The sequence below is a fragment of the Myotis nattereri genome (assembly GCF_964212035.1).
Source record: "Myotis nattereri genome assembly, chromosome: 1".
Taxonomy (NCBI): domain Eukaryota; kingdom Metazoa; phylum Chordata; class Mammalia; order Chiroptera; family Vespertilionidae; genus Myotis; species Myotis nattereri.
This window is the reverse complement of record NC_138075.1, coordinates 135218374-135236416: the sequence shown is the minus strand read 5'-3', so window position 1 is coordinate 135236416 and position 18043 is coordinate 135218374. Positions and strand designations below refer to the sequence as shown.

The 18043-nt window shown below is 36.6% G+C and overlaps 1 protein-coding gene across 2 annotated transcripts in view; it reads right to left on the bottom strand.

Annotated features, from left to right (window-relative positions):
• The window catches only part of PLXDC2 (plexin domain containing 2), a 416262-nt gene that overhangs the window by 283825 nt on the left and 114394 nt on the right, over positions 1-18043 (bottom strand). The window lies entirely within an intron of this gene.

Genomic DNA, 18043 nt, shown 5'->3' with positions numbered 1-18043 from the left:
ATGACCAGTCTCCATTTGCTGTCTTTATCAGTTAAAGAAACAGTGCTCCTAACCGGTTTGGCTCAGTGGATAGAGCCTTGGCCTGCGGACTCAGGGGTCCCAGGTTCAATTCCAGTCAAGGGCATGTACCTTGGTTGCAGGCACATCCCCAGTGGGGAGTGTGCAAGAGGCAGCTGATGGATGTTTCTCTCTCATTGATGCTTCTAACTCTCTACCCTCTCCCTTCCTCTCTGTAAAGAATCAATAAAATATATTTTTAAAAGAAAAAAAGAAACAGTGCTAACTGAGCACATCAGAAATCCGCAGGCTTCATTGCCTTGAATGCAATTCAGTTGGGGTCCAGCTTTTAAATCCATTTGATCACTATTCACCCTATTACTATTGCAGATTGAGTCCTATTTCAATCAAGTGATCAAGAATCTATTTATTTTCATTGTAAGTTCTCCAGGGAAAATGGTCAGACATGAAAATACCTACATGCACTAAATTCAACACGATTTCACTTGCAAGGTTTATCCCCTTATTTCTTGAAACAAGTATTTCCCCTACCAAAAAAAAAAAAAGTTTACTAAACTTCAGCTTTACAGTAGGGAAAACACCGTGATTCATTTCTTTCCACATTTAAACATACACATAGGTGTCTAATCACAAAAAAGTCACCTCATCTCCATGGGAAAAGGAAAATGTGGTCCGTATCAATTGTTTTGAAAAAGGGTATAGGAGAAATGATCATTAGAGCAAGTTCTCTATTCAAGTTTACAGCAATTGGCACACCAGGAAATTTTATAGGCAACTGCTTCTCAGCAAGTGCATGATATATCATTTTGGGGGGCTTTGTGGCCTGGCAAAGACATCACCAGTGCAACGCAATTTAGCTCTTATTCAGAAATCAAGACAGACCCTGATGAGGCCAATCAAATTGACTCCGTTCATAGGTCACTAAAATGCTACCCAGAGAAAACATTCCTCCAAGACAGTGGTTCTCAACCTGTGGGTCGTGACCCCTTTGGCGGTCGAATGACCCTTTCACAGGGGTAGCCTAAGACCATCCTGCATATCAGATATTTAGATTATGATTCATAACAGTAGCAACATTACAGTTATGAAGTAGCAACGAAAATAATTTTATGGTTGGGTCACAACATGAGGAACTGTATTTAAAGGGCAAGACGGTTGAGAACCACTGCTCCAAGACCTCTCTGTTTAACGTGCCACCCAAACATCTCTGCGTGTTAACTGTACGTCAGTGCCATGTGACTCATTTGGATGACGCCTTCATTAACAGAGCTGGCTTTGAGGTCTTCCACAACCTGGCTCACATCATGAATTCCAGAACTGATCCTGCTGAACCTTCTTTTGTGTTTAGTGCAATGTTTGTCACTTGTATGAGATTTTGCTAATATCTCTTCTCTCACAAGGTTTCCTTAGCATTGCACATGCATCAGAGACTTAACAGAATGCTAAGAACAAGAAGTTTATTTTTAAGTTAGACATATTCAAGTGTGCTTAAAGCTCCATAACAATCCAAACGTGCACTAACATTGAACATTGATGCCCCACTAACCTATCTGTTTGCATTGCTATGATCCTTGTTGATACATTCAGTGAATCAACAGCTTATAGTTAGATCTTGAAAATAATGAGTTTGCACAATATACATTGCTGCTATTGTGCTACATCTGCGCAGTCATTCAATTTGAGATTCCTCATTGGTGTGCAAGAAAATTCAGAGGTGCTATCCATAAACACTACAGAATTTTCTTGTAAATCCAAACAGGAAACATCCTGCTAACAACAGCTAAGTAAATTCAAACGAAGTGCCACGCTGTAGAGTCATAACCAGCAGCTTCCAGAACTGCCTGGCAATATAGATGTACAATTTAAGATGAGATATCGCAGCTCAAGACAAGTAACTTACTGATGCTCTGCTTTGTAAAGCACTAAAATAACTAGTACATTCTTTAGTCTCAAGGGCCAGAGAGCTATGTACCTTGATGATTTGTATTCCAAATGATTATGCAAAATGGCAGTTGAGGAGTAATAAGTCGTTCAAGGCCTCTGCAAATAGACTTTGTGTGGCTGACATAGTTGAATATAAAAATTTTATTGTAATGTGGTTGGGGGTGAAATGTGTACTCTGTCACCACCATTCCTTAGCCAGAGTGGGAGGGGACTATCTTTGCTTGGAAAATATCTTTGATAATATGTTTGATAATATGAGCGCAAGATAATAGGGGTTGGATCCATGCCGCTTCAGAGTATCAGAAGAGAAGCATTCTACCTTCACAGTGAAGAGATGAATATAAGAGAATAGAGGAGAAAACAGGGTGGAAAAAGGAGAGAGAATCTAGCAAGATCATGAGGCTCCATCCTCACAAATACTATGTAGTTGAAGTGTCCAGAAGTTACTACAACAGAGATGATATCTGTTCCATTTTGCTAGTTGTTTCTGCTTTATAAACCCCTTCTCCAAAATTCACCCTCCATAAGTATTAATAAAATCATTGTGTTTTTTGTCAGTGGTCTTTGTGGGGTTTCAAAGATGGTGCTGATTTTCACACCAAGGCCACATAGCACAGTACAGAGAAAATACGCAGGAAATAAAACTAAAAAAGCTAGAGGTACAAAAAATATCCTAGAAATTTTCAAAAATCCTGGCAATAGCTCTGCATTTCTATTGGTCATAGAACTGGGTGTTGAACAAAAACTCACCCTAGATCTTCAAGATATTTGGGTCTCTAAGATTCTATTTGGTTTACTGATAGTTCTACCTTCTAAAGAGATATGACACCCCTCTGAGGGGATTCTATAAGAGAATCAGGTCCCAGGCTTAGAATAAAGATCTTTGTGATTCACTCTACGTTAAGGTATATTTCAGATATGAATATTTCTCAACTTAATTTAAGTAAATATTAAGGGTACAAGGTATTTCAAGACTTTTAAGTTAAGACATGAACTCTCAACTCACAGTAACCATAAATTTAATGAAAACCTGGGCAAGATTCTTGCTAAAATGCAAATAAACTCACTACTTTAATGCTGGTTGTTTTTCTCTCAGAGATAAATCACTTTTAGCAGCTTTTTATCAAAAGGTAACATTCCATTCAATTATTTCTAAAAGCAAAGGCTTTTTATTTGATTTCATTTCCCTTTTTTATTACAAATGTACTTCTCAGAAACACCAACATTATCATTCCAGGTTATCTTTATTATCCCTCCCTTAAAATCATTCCACAATTTTGTAAGATAAGAAGGGTTCATTGTACAGATAGTTGAATTATTTTTATGAAAGGAATGGTAATCCTGGGTAAATTGCTTCACATTTTAGGTTCAATTTCTCCACTGGTAAAATGAGCATTCAGTGACCAAATTTAGGTTCCAAATTTAGGTTCATTTCTTCCCTCTGTTCGGGAATCAGAAAGATACTTGGCTTTTTGTTTCCAATCAGAAACCTGTCTGCAATAGGCCACAGACACAGAATCCATGGTCTGCACAGCAGCTGCTTGGGACTTAAAATTTCCCCTGCTGACCACAGGATGAGAGGTTTTGACAACTTGGCAAATGGCTTCACTTACTTCCCCGGGAACAAGGTCTAGGCCAGTGTGGGAGCTTAATTTGAAAAACAATAATATAAAAAAAACCTGACATGATGCTTATCTGACCAAGGATTAAACACTTTTTTTTTTTTTTTGAGAAGATCTATTCTGTCTTTATACCGAATTTAAAAAAACATACACACTAAAAACCACTCCCTTCTGCAAACTAATTCTGAACAACAACAAAAAGGCAATTGTGGAATAAACTTTAAGTATTGGGCTATATCACAGCCTTGGAGAAGAGGTACTAAACCCTAAATGCCCTGGCCACAACTACTTCAGATATAATTTCAATCAAATTTAGAAAGAGAGGGCATCTGGTTACAGAGACACTTGGTTTTATCAGACACTACTGAATAGTCAAAGAAGAAATGTCAGTTTTCCAGTTCTGATTTACATAATATTTATGTGTCAAAGGACAGTATAGTCTATAAGTTATAATGATTTATTTTATGTCTTTACCCTTTATTACTTTTTGAATCAAGCACATAGTGAGTGATCAAGAACTTTATCTTGGTTCCGGGAGGTCAAACGTTATCTCTCCACAATAGTAATTGTCTAACAGGAGCCTCATCATTATACAATTGATTTTACCCTGAGATGACAAAGAAATAGATGATTAACCCCATCAACTCTTCTTTATGAAATACCAGAAATATGCATAGAAACAAGAATTTTCATTATGTGTTACCCCAAGAAGAAATCTGGTCTAATGAAAAACAAGTTAGACTTCTAGTTAAGAAGTGAGCTTACAAGGATTGTCTAAGTCAGTGGTCGGCAAACTCATTAGTCAACAGAGCCAAATATCAACATATAACGACTGAAATTTCTTTTGAGAGCCAAATTTTTTAAACTTAAACTATATAGGTAGGTACATTGTTATTAACTTAATTAGGGTACTCCTAAGGCTTAGGAAGAGCCACACTCAAGGGGCCAAAGAGCCACATGTGGCTCGTGAGCCGCAGTTTGCCGACCACGGGCTAAGTATTCAGTCACCAGGAGATAAAAATCAGAAAAGAATATGTGTATGTGCTGGCCTTTCTAGTATCAACTAATATACAGAACAGGAACCAAGACTACATAGAACTCAAATTCTAAAAAATAAATCTCACTGTCCCAATAGCTTTCATTGCAGAAATCATATTCTACTGCTAAGGAACATGAACACAGAATATAAATTAGTACAAGTTTTCTGAAAATAGTTTGGTATTAATATTCACATACCCTTGATCCATTAAGACCATAAGCATGTCCCTACTAGGGGCCTGGTTACATATTATGATACAATAGGTTCATGCAACTCTACACTTCCATAAAAGTGATAATTCCATGTTGTGACATGGAAAGAAGGTATTTTCAACTTATTATTGAGTCAAAAAAACTTACAATTTATGCAATTTTTTGTGAATCTATATACATATAATCTAAAGATACAGAGAAATGAAAAGCTGTCTGAAAATGTGAGTATTAAAGTATTAAAACTGGTTACATCTGAATATAAAAAAAACAAGTGTCTTTATTTGTATGTATTAAACTTGTATATTTCACATGTTCTTACTACAAGCATTTACCATTTCTATAGTCAACAAAAACTATAAGAAGATCAATATCCTTTTTACAATGTGATGCACGTCAGTAGTGTATTATATTGGCTTTAAAATTAATCTCCACATGGTCTTAGTGGGAAGACTAGTTTGCGTTTGAACTCAAGATCCATTTTTTAAAGAAAGCATGTATATCTTTTATATAATTGGTGAAATTTCCAACTGTTGAATTTCATAAACTAAGTATGCCTAATAGAAGGGACATTCTTGCTGACATTTTACCAAATTATGCAAGTGTCCATAGAGTAGATATATGAAATTGTTCTTCAGTTAAAAAGAATTATTCCCAGTAGCACATCTTAATTGCTAATATTTCTTAAGTTTTACTACCTGCACTATAACATAGGGGTCATTACGAAAACTTATGACAAAAGTATGAACACTAACAAAATAATATGTCACTCTAGATAGCCTCATAATGTGCTCCAGGAGACAGAATTTTGCCACTACTATAAAGTGTTGCCACTTGTAGCATGCACACAATGTAAGAGTTGCTGTCATTATATATTCTATTACAATTCTTTCACCTTATTCATGACTATAGAGTCCCTGGACTTTGAGCATTTTTAAAATGTACATGTTCCCCTTGTGTCTACTGTGAGTTATATTATTAAAATAATTCTGAGTTAGAAAGACAAGCCAGAGAGACCTACATAGTCCATTTATCTTCTGGACAAGTGTCATGGAGAGAAGGGGGCATGTTACCCTTCACTCTTCCCCAGCAATGTGACTTGGCTTCACTAGAGAGGGGGCATTTCCACAGCAGAAAAGGGTTCATTGCTGTTGAGAGAAAACAAAAAAGTCAAAAGGAAAATGTTCGAAGGATACTTCAAGGAAAGTATAGAAAGGCTTCATGGCATATAACGCAGGAAATAAGGAATATGCAAAATGAATTTTTATTTTGGTTTGTTTAGTGTTTGATAACTTACAAAGAATATAGCATGCTCGTTAGAAGAAACCTAAGAGCTGTCATTAACTAATTTAACCTAATGACTGGAAAATAGTTTGACCAACTATCGATCAATTTTAAGCACAAATGAATGTAGTGAACCCTGTTAGGAATAGCCACGAAGTGATCTCTGTGCATGTGGGGCAATGCCCCCCAGCCCAGTAAGCCTGTCCAGGTTCCCGTCATCAGAATCCACTGCCCCCATGGCCTTCAGACCCTCTATCACACACTGTGTGTCCCTGCACCTAGGCTTTCATGCGCCCATTTCTTGAACGGGTTACAAGCTGGCAGCCAGCTGGAAGCATTAGAATTACAGATATATTTTGTCTGTCAGTGATAATGTTTCAATGAAATGAGTTTAAATGCCTTTGTGTAGGGTACACAGGGCTTGTTTCAACGCCCCATTGTCTTATTCTAGGATACTACACACCATCACTACCACTTTGGAACCTAAAGGGTCTTGAATTAACCATGAACTTGAAAGCAAGACTCTGTCTTCTTCATACTGACTTTCACCACCCAGCATAGTAACTGACTCACAACAAAACTGTAATACATTTTGTGAATAAAGAAATAATAAGAAATGTTAACTAGATTGCAAAAACATAGAGGGTGCTGTAGATTTGGGAAATAATGATGTTCCTTTTGCTTGGAATGCTCATTTTCTGAATAACCACAGGACAAGCTTCTGCACATTCCTTAGGATTAAACTTAAATGCCAACCTTTCAATAAGGTCAGGCCCGACCTTGTATATAACACTGCAAACTGGCCTCACCCCACTCTGGCCCTCCCCAGGCGTCAGGCCCTGCTATCTCTCACCTGTTTTTCCAAAGCCCATATTTCCTTATATATTTACAATTTATAGACAAACTCATTTTTTGTGTTTGTTATTTGTGGCCTCTGTACTAAGAATGTACACTCCAAGAAAGCAGGGATTTTTGTCTCTGATTCACTGTTGTGTTCCAGACACCAAGAGCAGGGCCGAGCAGGCAGTGGGTGTTCAGGGAATAATTGCCTTATTCGTCAATGGAGGTGTAATTAAAATGTATTGTTGGTGGAAGAGTTTCTTCCTCTGTCTTGATTCTTTTTCTGGAGTTACTCATTCTAAGGCTTGGAAGGAGGAAAGGTGAGAAAAGTGTATCACTGTCTTTCCCCAAATCTAAAGAAAACCACATCTAGACATGATGGTTAAATTGCTGAATACCAAATACTAAAATCAAAGCTTCAAAGCCACCAGAGAAAACCAGGCATCTTACTTACATGGGAAAAGTGATAAGAATGATGGCTGACACCATCAAAAATGACAATAATTGGAAAATAATGACGCAACATCTTTGATTAGGGGGGGGGGGGAGGGAATAGCAACAAAAATGCTCAACCAAAGCACTATATATAAAGAAAACTTTGTATTTAAAAAATGAAGGCCAAATAAAGATATTTTCCAGTAAATTAAAGCTGAGAAAAACTGAAGTTTATTTACAAAATAACACTAGACAGAAACTCAGATCTATAGGAAGGAAAGAGGAATAAGAAGGATATTCTATATGATGAAAGCCTAATATGCAAATCGACTGAATGGCAAAACGATGGGCAGAACAACCAGTCATTATGACGTGCACTGACCATCAGGAGGCAGATGCTCAATGCAGGAGCTGCCCCTAGCCCGGGAGCCCCAGGCCAGCCCAAGGTGAGTGCCGGGGGGCCCCGCGATTGCCCCACCTGTTGCACCACAGATTGGCCCTTATTGCCAGCCAGGACTAGGGACACCACCCATGCATGGATTTCATGAACCAGCCTCTAGTTCATACATAAAGTGATATAATATTCACTCAAATAATTCTACTAGGCTTTGATAACTTTAACTGTATATTATAATCCATAGAACAAGAATAAATAAAGAAGAAGAGCTAAAAAACCAATAGAGCATATAAAAATATTTAAAAATACTCAGTTAATACAAAGGAAGGCAGAAAGGAAATAAATGGGAATATAAAGCAGCTAGGACAAATAGAAAACTAACAAGAAATTTCACTTCAGCCAACCATATAAATAATTACATTACATTACATTTAAATATACTAACTTCAAATTAAAAGCACACTGTTAGGCTGGATTTTTGTTTAAAGAGTCAAATAATATGATGTCCATAGGAGACACACCATATATATAAAGATACAGAGGGTTGAAAAGTAAAAGGGTGACTAAAGATATACTGTACAAAAACTAATTTTGTATACCTATTTCACTGTCAGTCAAAATTGATTTCAGGACTTGGGGGTATAATCAGAAATAAAAAGGGTCTCTGCTTCATGATAATATGGCCAATTCATCAAGAAGACAAAATAATCCTATGTGGATATACCCCATGTAAATAAACTTTAAAATATGTAAAGTAAAATATGACAGAGCTAAAAGAAAAAAAAAGTCTAAAATTAAAGGTGGACTTATATTTTCTTTTTTTAGTATTTTCTAGAACAAGTAGACACAAGCGATGTTATTAAAGATGTGATAACCTTTATAAATAATTTAATTTAATTGACATTTAAAGAACCTACAATGACCAACTGCAGAATATGTCCTACTCAAGGACACATGGGCTGTTCAACAAGATATACTATATACTAGTTATAAAACAGTCATAATATTTTCAGAAAAAAATAATCATATAGTATATATTGTTTGAGCACAGTGGAATTAATTTAGAAATCAAGTATACTATAGGCCTAAGAGGAAATTACAAGGGAAATCTGAAATGCTTTATTTTTGTTTGTTTGTTTGTTTGTTTATTGCTTAAAGTATTACAAAGGGTATTACATATGTGTCCATTTTATCCCCCTGCCCTAGACAGTCCCCTAGCCTCCCCTACCCCCCTTATGTCCATTGGTTATGCTTATACGCATGCATACAAGTCCTTTAGTTGATCTCTTACCACCCTTGTATGATACTGAAAACAGAATGCCAACATGGATGAAATGCAGTTAACACAGTCTTTGGAGGGAAGTTCAATAGCCTTAAATACTTATTTTAGAAAAATATAGAGTGGGAAATCAGTGATCTGCGCTTACATCTTAGGAAGCCACAATGGAGGGAACAAATTAAAACAAAAGGAACGAAATGGGAATAAAATAACTCTACTCATGGAAAACCTTTTTATTTCAAGAGCCATATTTGAGATTTGCCAATTTGAAGGTATAATTTTTATAAAACAGTTAAATGGATTATTAGAGTTCAAGTAATAATTTAGGGCTATACAAACATATGAATGGAAATAGTATTATAAACAAACAAACAAAAACATATCAAATTGGAAAATAATTGCAATCTTTTTCTACCGTCTAAATATAACCAGCCCAGCCATTGTGATCAGTTGAGCATTGGCCTATGAACCATAAGGTCAAGGTCTGATTCCCAGTCAGGTCACCTGCATGGGTTACAATCTTGAGTCCCCAGTAGGAAGTGTGAAGGAAGGAGCCAATTGATGATTCTCATCATCTCTCTCTCTCTCTCTTCTTCTCTCCCTCTCTCCCTCTCTTCCTTCCTCTCTGAAATCAATAAAAATATATTGTCAATAAAATAAAAAAGACTATTAAATGCTGGAATTCTACATAGATTTGAATGATGAATATTTAGCCTGCCTGTAAAAAACTAAGCTATTAAAGGAAAAAAACTATCATGACAGAGTGAGCTATAATGTGGTTATTAAACGTGCTGCTCTAGTCACCAAACTGATTAATAAAATGAAAATAAGAACTTATTCTATGCCTTTGCCACCATAGTATATCTCCAACTCATATGAATATGTCCTTTGAAAGAATGAAAAAATAAAGATTTGTCAGAGTAAGGGCATTAAAATGAGACCTTAAAATATAAAAAAGTGTTCCATTAGCAAAATCCTTCAATCACATGCTTAATGTACACCAATAAAAGGTGGTCACTGTTTTGTTGTGTGTGTTGTTGGTTTTTTTTTCTTAATCCCTTAAATTGGGGGAAAAATGAAAACAGGATGAGAATGTAAGGTAGCCTTTAGTCACAGACACCACAGAATTGCGATAGTTTTATAACTAGAACTAAACCAATACAAAATTTTAGGTAATTCTAGTATGTAGCAAAGAATGTGCTAGATGCAGAGGATCCATAAGTGTATGAGATAACACAATAGTGCCCTCATTGATCTTTTATACCAACTCTCTTTTTTTCTATTTGTACATTTGTTCATCCACCCATTTACCTATTAATCTAAGTAATAAACTAGCTATGTCTGTTATCAATCAGCAGTTAAAAAATGCTCAAGTCAATAGGTTGGTACAATAGAAATAAAATGTGGCCATATATATATACCTGTAAATTTTTAAAGGTACATTTAAATATTTAAAAATGGGATAAATTAATTTTAATAAGATTAAAATTATTAGACTCAGTATATATCCAAAATGTTATCATTTTAAGATATAATTGATATAAAAATGATTAATAAGATACTTTGCATTCTTCTTAAAAACATTTAAGTACTCAGAACCCTTCTGAGGACAGCAGTTGGCATTCCCTTACCCTTCCAGTCAATAAACATTCATTTTCATGTAAAAAAGATTTATTTTTGGTCTGTGAAGATTACAGGCACAAATAAGACATTTATAGTTTCCAGGAATTTACAGGCAGTATAGATGACATGCCCAGTATTTAGTCTAATAGTTGAAAAATGTAAGAATGTAAACAAAGTTTAAATGGATGCTATGACAGCTCAAAAGAAGAGAGTTATTTCCAGCATGGTAAGAGAAAACAGATGGGGCAATTCTTTTAAAAGAATAAGCTAACTGATCTTCATTAAGAAGCGCCCACTGTATACCAGGCGTTGTCTATGTATTTTATAGATTATAGTCATATATTATTAGTGTAGTGCTTCATTACCTTTTACAAGTGAAAAAACTAAAGCTGAAAAATTTAATGTTTCCACCTAAAGGCAACCCTCAGACCACCCACAGACTTGAAATCTCACATTTTTATCTGTCCCTAACCCTGGATACCAGTGACAGGAGGTAGCAAGTTGTGAACTAGACATGGATGTGTAGGATCTATTGATTTCCTGGGATAGGGTGGGAGCTTTTATTTCTTAGAAGAGTAGTTCAGTTTTATACAAAATCCAGAAAGGGTGAATGAGAGGCAACTGTAAGAGATTATTAACACAGAGAAACCCAACCTGCAGCCCCATCTGGACCTAACTTAGTTGGCAACAAGAGTTCTACATTTTTAAATAATAACATAATCACCCATTCACTTTAGAAAAAAGTGTCCTGAAGGAAGTATATGAGACAGAGTTGGCAGAAAGGGCAGGAAAGCCATCTAAGGATGACCTTAAGTGACCTACCCCTTAAGGAGACCACAGGGCATCCTGAGAATAGTCTGACCGCTTAAATTGTGACAGAAACATGTATTTCAAACATATATCTTATTTATTTTTTTAATTATTATTTATTTTTTAACATATTTGTATTGATTTCAGAGAGGATGAGAGAGAGAGAGAGAGAGAGAGAGAGAGAGAGAGAGAGAGAGAGAGAGAGAAACATCAGTGATGAGAGAGAATCATTGATTGGCTGCCTCCTGCATACCCTCTATTGGGGATCCAGCCACACCCTGAGCATGTGCCCTTGACCAGAATTGAACCTGGGACTCTTCAGTCCACAGGCCAACACTCTATCCACTGAGCCAAACTGGCTAGGTCCATATATCCTATTTAATATAAATAGTTTGAAACAACTTCATAATGTCCATTTGTTCTCTTTGAGAGCAATCTCAGTATTAAATACTGTAGCATGTTAAGTTATAGAAATCAAAAATTCTAATAGAATCCCCAGTTAATAATTTTCTAGTCATTCCTAACTAATTTATTTGAATTAATTTAAAAATAAATCCATGTAAATGAAGTTCTATTGTGAAAATTTAATTAGAGCTCACACCATGTTTTTGTTCTCTCTAACAAGGCTCTGTATAGACAATACAGAATACAAATGAATTGTCAAAAATCAGATGTCAGGTACAAATAATAAATTATTCGATTCTGCAAGATACAAATACTGATACCACTGTAATGAACCCAGTTATTAATAACTGGAAAGGAGCAAGGGGGAAGGCCAAATTTTATAGGCATGCCATTTGCACAGCTTTGCCAGAAAGCTGCAATTTAGACACATGCCCCATAAAGTCGGGGTGAAATAGGGAGGATATTTGTCTCAGTTACTCCTGGGAATAGGTCATTAGCCAGAGTAGGCGTGGCCACTGCAAGGGTGGGAAGATTTGAGATTCATAAGCTCCTAAACAAAGGAGTTTCCCCTCTTGGATCTCTCTCTTGCTCTCTCTGCTCCTGGCTGTCTTGTTGCAGGGGGCATGCTCTCTTGGCTCCCCTGCATTTGCCCACCTGGCTCACGGCCAGATTGACCCCATACAATGGACTGATGGACTGGAACTAGCCTGATGCTGTGCTGGACCCAACTTCACCTTGGAAGAAAACTCTGGACACTGGCTTTGCTTCTGGCTCTGCTGAGACTCCAGCTGCACCTCTTCCGGGACTGGTTGAAGGGAAATGGACTTTAGAAATACAGGGATGTAATTCCACCCAAATAAAAATCACTCATCCTCCTGGGCAAGTCTTAGGAAATTCTTATTTCTCACGATATCTAAGAAGCTGACCCTCAGCACCCAGTTGGGAAAGGGAGCCCTCACGTGCACCAGTGGACACCCCACTTCCATCAATGACAATATGAAACACCTGAATAGATGCAGTGGGCTACCTGTTCCTTTCTGGGTTTTCTCCTCGAAGAGCATGTACTACGACTTTAGCTGCCCATTGCTAAAGATTGGTTTAGAGGACGTTTTCATTCAAAGTGTTACTAAGGAAAATGAAGGCTAAACATGTACCAAATTTTGTCCTCAGGAAACAGCATTAAATAGGCTGACAGAGTCAGTCAATATGCAAGGCTTGGTATACTTTTATTAACTACTTTCAAAGAAAATGCTCTGGAAGATAAGCCAATATATTTTGCTTAACTAAATCCATCATGCTTTTTTTTTTTACACCATTATTCGCATAATCTCTGCCTAATCCAATGCCTACCTATCCTGTCTGTTTTTCATCAGATGCAGCTTGATTTATGTCACTTGCTATAAGTTATTAAGCTTCTAAAGACTCAAGTCAAGCTTTTAATATGATTTAAATGCATGTTTCTGTCAACCCCCTCTCCCCCCACTTCCCAAAGCTATCAGCTGTCATTTTATTTTCTGGACTCTTTGAAATTAAAAGGCAATCACCAATGCTTGGGAGAACATCATTTCATCAACAAGACAGTACATTCATTGGCATATTTAAAAGAAAAAAACAGGCTGCTTTCCTTCCTTTCTCTATCACAGATGATTATAATAAAAGAATTGAAATCATTCCTGGAGATCACTGAAAGCATGACAATTATAAACTCCTTTCAGAAAAATAATTTTAATGTTCAAGAAAGATTCAAGATTGACAGGTCTGAAACTGAAATTTGAAATATCTTTTCCCTTTCAATCTTTCCACTTTAATGGCAACATTTTTCGACCTGCTATAAGTTTGAACTTTTGTTTGAATTGTAAACAAGACTGGTATTTTTGATAGACCTGTTCTCTTTTTCAAACCAAAAGATAGAAGTCATTCTTGATGTTTTCTGCTGCCTCATCCTTTATTTCCCTGCACATTCTTCACTCTTAACAACCCAGGCTGCATGGACTCATGCACTCACTGCACACACATTGAATGTTTCAGCAAGTTCTATCGGTTCTACCTCCTAAACATAATCTCAAATGGCTCTAGTTCTCTCCCTCTGGAACCCACAGCCCTTGCCCAAATCACTACCACCCCTTACCTAAGCTTACCACAGTCTCAATGGTTACTCAGTTCTCATGGCTATCACCCTAAAATTTGTTTTCTACACAGAAGTCTTATGTTTAGAAAAGTAAATCTCACACTGTTAGTATCTCATTTCCTCTTACCCTGGACATCTCTCAGTGGCTTCTCATTACCCCCAATGTCACTGACTCTCTGACAACACCTACTCTCATCCTCCTTCAATAAGCTCTGGTGTGTCTTTTCCTCAGCTCAAATGCCTGGGAGTTTGTGCCTGACATATAGTAGATGCTCAATAAATATAAGCTAAATTGATTTATTATCACCTTCTTATGAATAATTCCTATTAAAACAACCAGCTTCTACCCAAATACTGTATGAAATCAATATTGCAAAATTAACTAGTAGTATAGATAAGGTCAACTAATGACAGCTATAATATCTGGAATTCTTGATTCTAAGAAATGTACAAAATCTAGAATTCTGAGATACATACATAAAATCAAGTATAAATATGTAAAGTATACTTTTTAAATATATTTCCCTTGGCCCATTCCTCTCAGGCCAGACAAGAATGAGTTAACCAGTTTACAACTTGCCCTTACGTCTCATTCTTACTACCCTCTTGGGAAATCTGAAGCAAGTGACAACTAGTCAATTCTTCTACAGAATTTACTTACAGCTCAATCTACTTCTAAGATTGCAGCTTTTCTAATATGTGCACACCAGAGAAGTTCCTTACAGCCCCAGCAATCACAGCAGAAAGTCCTATATTCAACATTTTCCTCTACAGTCTCTGAACCAAACTTGGAGGTACTCTCTGATGAAGTCTGGAATCCTCTAGAGATTTTGACTGATAAATGGGGTTTCCTGCATTTTGACTCCTATTAGTTTTATACAGCCAAAGGTCATTCACTTTCAGCTGAACAACTTCTGGTTTGGTTTTGAGATCCTATGGGAGAATCCATGCTATATTTATCCAATTAAAGTTGAATGAATTTAGGTGGCTGATTATCATTACTTATAATGGTCATAAGAAATCAGTGTCATTTCCTGGAAAATTAGCAGCCACTCAGCTGGTGGGAAGGCTGACTTAATAAATAATTCTCTTTATGGTCCAAACAACAGCTGCTGTTAAGTACCTAAACAGGCCAAGAGATTCAGACACTCGGGATTTTAGATATGCACATATGTGACTCAAAAATTCTTCTGTTTGAATTAAAATCTATAATTTTAAGAGAATATCAAACAAACAGAGCTATTGGCAGAAATGTGACTTTGAGGCTGGTTTTACTTAAAACCATAAAAGAAACCAAATACATCCTAATATCAGTAGCATTCCCATTAGTTTAGCCCCCTAATGGTACTCTGAAATGTTCATCTCATTTACCACAGTTCAACTGAGGTGAAAGGTTCATGTCTGACCTACCCCCTACTGTTCCTCTTAATTGTTTTAGTTTTTCCCTGCTTCTAACCTCATACACCCCCAGAAGATATTCAGATACCTCTGCTCTGACAAGCACTGGGAAAATGGTGTCAGAAGAGCTGTTAATTTTTTTATTTCTGCATGTCAGAATTTTTTCTCACTTGACTACTTATGGTCACATTTCAGCTAGCCTTCAAACACAAAAAGAATTAGTATTTTGACATGTAGAATGCTCCTGCACAAATTCAGATTCAACAATGAATATAAGAGCATATATTGTGTACATTACAGCTTTATAACATAATATATATTGTATGTATATTCTAATTTATTAATAAAAATGCAGTGCTTTATCCTTTTAAAAATACAAAAGATACAGCCAGCAGAACTTATGAAATAATAATCATAATTTTGTAAGATAAATTATTTTTTATTATTAACACTATTATATATGAAAACAGAAGCTTGGTGAGGTTAAGCATGGCTCAAAGCCACAAAAGTCCTAAGTGACAAAGCTGGAATCCACATTCATATCTGTCTTTCTCTAGAGCTCAGAGCATTAACTTAACTCCCACACCCTGACAGAATTCTGCTGATCCCAACCAGAGTTTTCCATTGAAAAGATCAACCATAACTTAGGGGAAGTGGAGCTTACAATGGTCGGTCACAGAGTCTGAAGTAGAATGGAATATCAAAATTATTTGTAATTGAGGGCATTGCATTCCATTACTCCTGAGACAGAGAGGATCATTCTGCAATGTCGCCCCGCTACTTGCTTGCTTTTAAGACCTTTGTTTGTTTTTTCCATTTCCCCCTCATTGGAATCTGACAAATGGCATCAGTAAAGGGCTGGGGCAATAAGAAAGAGAATATATCTCTGCTAATGTTACCCTCCCGCTAGGCCCTGATAATAATGGACTGAGTATTTAAACCCTTCACTCCCTAACACATAGTGAAGGGCACCTGTGGGTACTGATTTTATGAAGAAATATCAGCTGTGAAGTCTTTAAATAAGCATATTTGACCATTTTATCTTTAACATTTTTAAGTGCCTAATGGGGACATGATCTCATATAATTATCAAAATAGGCAATATAACCTCTGACATAAAATACCTTATTGGACCCTTAATTTCACAAGTCAAATTCAATGATTCCACAAAGTTTAGGGACATCTATGATAAACAATGTACTTTTCTAGAGTACAAAGAGATGGGAGATGCAAATATAAACAAAATCTACCCATCTTTTCAAGGGTTTTTAATATTAATAGTGACCATAAAGCAAATGCAACTAACTACAGCAAAAGTTATAACTTGATAACAGCAAAACATTAGAGTTGCATCCCTCCAAAAAAAAGGGGGAGACAAAATTACCTTGAGGGGATCAGAGATATTTTTGAAGAAGTGAAAACATTAGTGCAGGGTTCAACAGTATAGGTAAAATCTTTTCCAAAAATAATGGGTATAACATTAGCAAAGCATGGCAGTTGTAAAGCCCAAGATGTTTTTGGAGAAAGCAAGTATCTAGTTATCTGAAGCATTAGTGAGCAGGAAAAAAAAAAAAAAAAATAGCAGGCCTTAGATAACTTCAAGATACTTCCCAGGGACACACAGCTAGTGTCAAGTCAAGATTCAAGCCTGGTATCCTGAATTCAGAGTGTTTTCATAACGAGTTTCCTATTACTGCTGTAACAAATTACCATGAATTTAGTGGTTGAAACAACACAAATTTATTATCGTACATTTTGGAGGTCAGAAGTTCAAAACGGGTCCCCAAAAGGGTAAATTTTAGGTTTCTTTGGGGCTGCATTCCTTCTGGAGACGCTAGGAGATAATTCCTTTCTTTGCCCTTTCCAGATTCTAGAGGTCACTTGCATTCCTTGGCTCATGACCCCCTTCTTCATCTTCAAAGCCAGCAGTCGAGCTAGCATTTCCAAATCTCCCTTCACTCTCACTCTCCCTCCTTCCTCTCTTATGAAGGCCCTTGAGATTACAGTGAGCACAGCCAATTAATCCAGGATAATCTTCCATCTCAAGGTTGCTGATTAGCAAACTTAATTCCTTCTGCAAATTTACTTCTGCCTAACAATGTGAGATAATCACAGGTTCTCAGGAATAGGATGTAGACATCTTGGGAGGGGCATTATTCTGTCTACTGCAAACAGGATATTAAATTTGGCTGGAGCAAAGGGACAGAGTGGAAGCTGTATCTAGAAAGGAGGATTATGGAGGCCATTGACGACTAATGAATTTCCATTTTTATGTAAGCAACAAGCTTCTCCCCTTCCCTTGCGTTATTAGAGCTACATTTTAGAAGTTAACTCCTCAGGCAGTGGTGAATAGAATTGAAGGACTCGGTGATTAGAGGCAGGGAATTCAGTTAGGAATCAGCAGATTCAGCTGAGCTGCCTTGAGAAAACTCTCTAATGTGCCACAATCAATTCATGATGTTGCCCACAGTCTTTTCAAAATTGAAAGCATTCTGCCTGAGCCATTCTTATCCGTCATCAATGGGTGGAGTGAATTCGAGGGCACACAGTATTAGTTCCAATTTAAATGATTGTTCTCTTACATGGCCTTGTCCGAAATTATAACAAGGGAT